The following is a 6,002-nucleotide window of genomic DNA, read 5'->3' as shown; positions in this document are numbered from 1 at the left end:
CTTTAGGACCCTGGGGTTTCCCCCCCCCCCCCCCGCCTCTATTGAAACTGTAAAGGAGTTAAGTTAGCATTGTGCTTTTTTTTAACCCTTCCCATATAAGATGCCAGTATTTTATATCTCTTGGCAAATAGGATTTTGAGTCTCACAGCAACGGTAGTTTTTAATCCCTGATTGCTGATAGCAACAGCTGTGTTATCATGCGAAATGTAGCTTGTCTTCCACAAGTAAATGGTCTGCTTTCATTACTTGGATATGTGAAACTTTTTTTAGTGGCATTTAACTGCTGCATAAATTGTAGGTCTTGATCCTGAGGAGCACCCTGTTAAGACTAGACTCTTGGCAGAAAAGGGATTCTTTTTGCAGTTTGGAAGTGGTTGGTTTTGTTCTGTGAATGAATGGGCAATGTGGTTAAATCATATTTCTTTGCATGTACTATGCGTAACAGAATAGGAGACTGTTACTTTTGTGTGCGTGCTTACCTTAGTAAATTCTGAATTAGCTTGGACATCTGTACAGGCTTCTCAAGACATGACAAACATGCCTTATGCATTTCAGTGAGCTGCTTTTTGGCCTGCTTGGGTTAGTTGATTAGAAAAACAATTATTTACAATACTTTTATGTAAGTCAGAGGTGCAACCTCGTTGGTTATTTTTATGAATTTTCTTTTTTTTTTTTTTTTTTCTTTTTTTGCTTTGAGATACTGTCTCAGGCTATTTGAACTCTTTAGCAAGAGGTGACCTGAATGTATAAGGACATAGAAAAGCTTGCTTGTGAGAAGGTTGAGCTATTTTATGTTTGGAAGTGAATGAGCAGGTGTGACAGTAAAATATGAATGGTCTGGAAACAGCAGAGCTAGAGCTTCAGTCCTGCCTGTGCTTGTGATGGAAGAATTGGGGAGGAGGGGGCCGCGGGGGGTGAATGAGGCCAAAAGTTAGAAAATCTGTAGCAATTAAAAGGATATCCTTTCCATGTATCATGTAATTAGACTGTGAAGCTCATCTGCTACAGGAAGTGGTTGAGACTGAGAATTAAACAAGATTATAAAAGGAATTGGACAGATAACAAGTACAGATTTTTCTAAATATCTGTATAAATTAATACCATTTAAAAAATTGATTGTTAAGATTAATCCCAAAATCTGAAGCTTATGTCTGATTAGCAACCAGAAGGAAACTTGATGTGTTCTTGCACATTCTTCTGGCTCATGAGATAACTGTCAGAGACATGATGTTAGGTATGGTTGATTTAGTATCTGATTTCCTGGCTTTTCCTATACATGCTTGTAAAAGAGGCTAGGAAGATTCATGGCTACTTAAAAGTACAATATTTCATTTGCTTGTCTCCTGGATAATCACTTCAGCGAAGCCACCGAGGCGAAGGGCTACACCGAGACAAGGACCGCGATGGAGGACCTTCCCAAGAGCGGCAAAACCACTGAGGCAAAAACCCAGGAAGAGAGAGTGCAGGGAGATGGTGGACTCACCATCCTTGGAGGTGTTCAAAAAACGCTTAGATGTGGCGCTTTGAGACATGGTTTAGTGGGCATGGTGGCGTTGGGTAGATGGTTGGACTTGATAATCTTTGAGGTCTCTTCCAACCATAACGATTCTATGATTAAAATAGTTTTATGAAGTAGGGGTTCAAACATTAGGTTTTATTGCAGCGCATGTCCCAATTGTGTGGATATTTGAGAACTACAAATTCAATGCTACACTTATTTCTGTGTGTCTCAGCTTTTTTAACATTGTAAGTTTTTCAGTCCAGTCAGTATACATGCCTGGAACTGTAGCTTCATTTCCATTTTAAAATGATGTTGCCTTTTATTTACTTTGCTACCAAAAAAAACCCAACCAAACAAAAAATCCCACCCTGTCTTGAGTCTCCAAATTCCTCTACAATAAGGTGCCTTAATTCAGAAACTTCATGCCCAGATTGCAAGGTATTAACGAGAAAAAGTCTACATCTCCAGGATGAGCCTACCAAATTTTTTCCTTCAAGCTTCATCCTCTGTAAATGGGCAGTCTTTTGCACATACTGTGCAACATCTATACAAAGATTAAACTATGCTTAGATGCTGTGTGGCTATATTACACTTGTAATAGGTCACATTACAATTTGGCTTTTGTTTTAGTATTTACAAGGTTATTTTAGGTGTAAACTGCTGCTTTATAAGTGTTTTTAAATTTTGCTGAGGGTGTTCTATGTGAGAGCTACAATAGTAGAGTAAGCTTTAATGCTTACGGGTGCTTATGGGAATAAAAATTTACTAGATCTTTTCAAAGGTGAATAAAAAAAGGTGATTTGACCCTAAGCGTGATGGAAAAACTCTTGTGTAATTTACTTTTTACAGAAAGTACTCACCGTAGTTTGAGTATTTGACACCTGGAATTTCAAAGTTGGCCTTCAGGATGGGTTGTGAAGGAGACCAGAAACCCAGGAAAATGCTAGCTGTTTCAGCTTTCCCTCGTTAGAGAGGATATTGGCCCTCGTTCCACACTCTTTTCCATTAAAGGTTTTGGAGAGTATACTCTTGCAGGGAAACAGGATGGGACATAGTAGTTCCCTCCTCTCTTTTAAAAATCATGGCTCTGTGTTTCTGGAGCAGTGGGTCTTCTGACATCCAAAACGGTGGGCACGAGGAACTGAAACAGAACCGAAACGAGTGTTGCTGACTGGCTCAGGGCTCTGCCGGGCACAAGGGAAGCCTTAGGGCTGAAGCAATTAGGTGCAATCCAGCAGAAATCCTGTTTCGGCTGTGGTAACAGAGCAGTTAACCCATAATTTACTTAAACCTTTGAGGTGTGATTCCCTGTCTTGACCTAGGTGCCTGTGACAAGCGGCTTACCCTCGTTGGGGTTTTGTAAGCAGATGGTCAAAGTACCCAAAAGCTTGGAGAGTATCACATGAAGAAATACTGGTTTTCTTTCCATTTTTAAGAGATGACACAATCCCATTTGTTTTCCCTCACACATGCATTTGAGCAAGACAAGGTGAGTGAGCTATGGCATCAGTCAGCTTCAGTAGTAGCTTGCCGAGGGGTGTCGGAAAAGATATTTGACAGTGCCTGACAGTCTGTGCAGATCTGATGTTGTGATGTTTGAATTGTTCAGTGAAAATGAGGTTTGTAGAAGGCTGTTGTATTGTCAAGACCCACTCTGTCTTCAGTGCTAATATTTTACTGTAATACTGTATAGCATTACTTGTATCCTCCCTGATATCTTTAGTGGATAAGGATGCTTCACACAAAATAGTGTTCTTTATTTCACAAGCTTGATTTATTCACAGAGTGAGCACAGGAGAGTCCTGTGAGGGAGATTATATATAGAATTTTCATAGAGTGTTTCCAGAAGGAGTTTGGGTTAAAGTCATATACAGCTTTTGATGAAGCATTTATAAACAGATTCTAAGAAGTTAATTTTTCTTGGACATACTCTTCAAACATAATTTCCAAATAAGACTCAGAAGTCTGAAAAACAAATAAAACATAGGAACCATATCTTTTCTTCCGTAACTCCATGATGTTGCTTGGTGTGTTAGTACTGTGGGGGAGCAGAGCATCATTATTTCTGGAGAATGTTTGTACAATTTAGTTTTTACAGGTTTTAGAGACGGCAGTGACTCTGCAGAGGTGACTAGGAATTTCTTCATGCCTCAGCAAATCCAGGCAGACTTTTACTGCAGAGGAAAAAGCTAATCTTGACCAAAGAATGAGGTCTCCTCTTCTAGATTTAAGCCCCATCTCTAAAGCATGAAGTAATTATTAGAGTATCTCAACAAAATGTTGATGATGATGATTATGATATAAGCAAATGCATTTTCCATTGACATTATTCACTCAAAATGCTGTACTGTTTTAATCTGAAACTAAAAATTCCTAGCAGCAAAATGAAATGGCAAGTTCAGACCGCGCGGTGTTGCGTGGTAAGCAGGGCTAAAACTCCTGTCTTCCTTCATGTTTTCAATTGCTAAAAATATTTTTTTAAAAATCCCACCAACACACAGTAATTTCTGCGAATGCGTGGAGTGGTGGGGAGTTTCCCATTTCTGTGTGTACGGACATGGCTCCACTAGCTGTGGTTGGTTGTAGCTCAGCTCTGCAAGGCCCTTCTCTATCGTGATAAGGGCATGCAGTGCTAGCTGAGTCTGCCCTTGAGGAGTGATGTGTCCAGATGGGAATGCCTTGTTAGCCTAGTCCTCCCATGCTCATTTTTCAGGTCTTCTCAATACGTATGATATTAGAGATGATATTAAAGTAAAGTTGAAGAGTTGTGTTTTAGGTATGGTAATAGGTAGAACTGCTTTTGGGTGACTGAAAGTTGACCAGTGCGCTTCATGGGCTAACTGTGGAAGTGAAGGTGGTCCTTGCCAAGAGGAGAGCATGTGCTGTGAAGTGGAGTAGCTGTTACTTTGTAGATACAGTTAGTAAAGGAGCTGCGTTGTTTTTCAAATAAATGTCCAAAAAGAAACAACCACAAGTAAAAACTGGCCATCTAAATCCTGAAGGCGTGTGTCTACTCTTTGTTGAGTTGGCCTAGTTCATAGCCTGGAGGCTGACTGCTGAAGTAAAATTTACTTGATTTTACTGATGTCCCCTGGGTGTTTTGGTTTACTTCCACAACAAAGGAAATACAGAGTGAGTGTTCTCATATGTTGTCTTCTGAGAGTATTTTACTGTTGGAAGATGCTGCTTGGCCACACGTGAGGAAATGAAGAATGGTGAGAGCTAGAGATTGTAATGATTCCAAGCGTCTGCAGGAAATACTCAATTGCACTGTTATCACAAGTATGAATAGACAATTCTTAGGAGGTCTTGGTTGAGTTCTGGGGTCCCTTAAGATTTCAACAGTTATGTTTATGTTGGTTAGATCTTTGACCTTCAGTGGTCCCTCCATTGTAAATTTTAGAAATCTGAAGCAGAGAACTTAATATTGCAGTGTGGTGATGGTGTGGTCAGTATTGTACAACAGTCAAAAAACCAACAAAAAGGTCCCTGCTTCAGGGGATTTGTGCTCTAAAATAGAGATGGTACAGTTCACATACATAATGGATGATGAGAAGATGAATTTGCTGCTAAGCAATGTAGTTAGAATACTGATGCCTTTAATAGCATTTTTCATCTAATGTTTAAAAAATAGTAGGCTTGATATGAAGCACTCTACTTCTATATTCTGTTAGTGGCTTAAAAGATAGTTTGTAAAGCATTTACCTCAGATAAGGTTTGAGGAATATCTTTTCTGATAATTAAACCAGTCATTGCACTTCTCATTTATTGGATTATTTTTTCCTTCTGAAGTTCTTTGGAATTGTGCCATGTTAGTGTTTCTCATAATCCTGGTTCTGTACCTGTAACACAGAAAATGAAAATGCCTTTTAAGTGGCATAAATAATTTTACGTTTTAGTTTTGGTGTGTACACATACTGCTTGGAAAAAATGGATGCTTGCAGTCTTAATGCTTTCACTCATGTCATTCAGATTTTAATACAGGCCTGTTAAGTACCTGAGGAGTTTTACACAGAAGACAACAGTGAACAGTCTGGTCTGAACCAAAGCAGATAACACATCAGTAGCAGATGAGAGAGCCTTGCGCCTATGGTTTTGAGTTCCCTCAGTCAGCTTGCTCTCCCAGCAGCCCACATGAGATGCTGTTGTAGGACACAGTGAAGTAACACCGATCTTTCAGGTCGCCGGCAGCCTATTTCAATACCTGTTTTTAGCATAGAGCCTTTTTTAATAATGTTTACTTGATGATTTCCAAGAACAGCTGAGAATTTTTGCAGTAGGCATAACCGGTCTGGTGCTGTCAAATTGAAAAGGGTACGCAAAGATACTTGGCTCTGAGGTATTTTATTACTCTTCTGGCTATAAAACTGAATTAGTAAGAAGAGAGTTCAGCCTGCCACAGCTTATTGCAGGGATATTTTCCGTTTCATTTTATTGCCCTTTGAGGATTTGATTTCTCGTTATGATAATACAGTTAATTAGTTGTGATGTCTCCTTAACA

At 39.4% G+C, this 6,002-nt stretch overlaps 1 protein-coding gene across 1 annotated transcript in view; it reads left to right on the top strand.

Moving 5' to 3' along the window:
- JADE3 (jade family PHD finger 3) overlaps window positions 1-6,002 on the top strand; it is a 40,179-nt gene that overhangs the window by 13,265 nt on the left and 20,912 nt on the right. The gene's annotated exons all lie outside the window — the stretch shown is intronic.

Source organism: Cariama cristata, unplaced genomic scaffold (genome assembly GCF_000690535.1).
Source record: "Cariama cristata isolate BGI_N322 unplaced genomic scaffold, ASM69053v1 scaffold10455, whole genome shotgun sequence".
In the NCBI taxonomy this organism is placed as follows: Eukaryota; Metazoa; Chordata; class Aves; order Cariamiformes; family Cariamidae; genus Cariama; species Cariama cristata.
The sequence above is the reverse complement of the archived record's forward strand: the minus strand, read 5'-3'. Positions and strand labels throughout refer to the sequence as shown.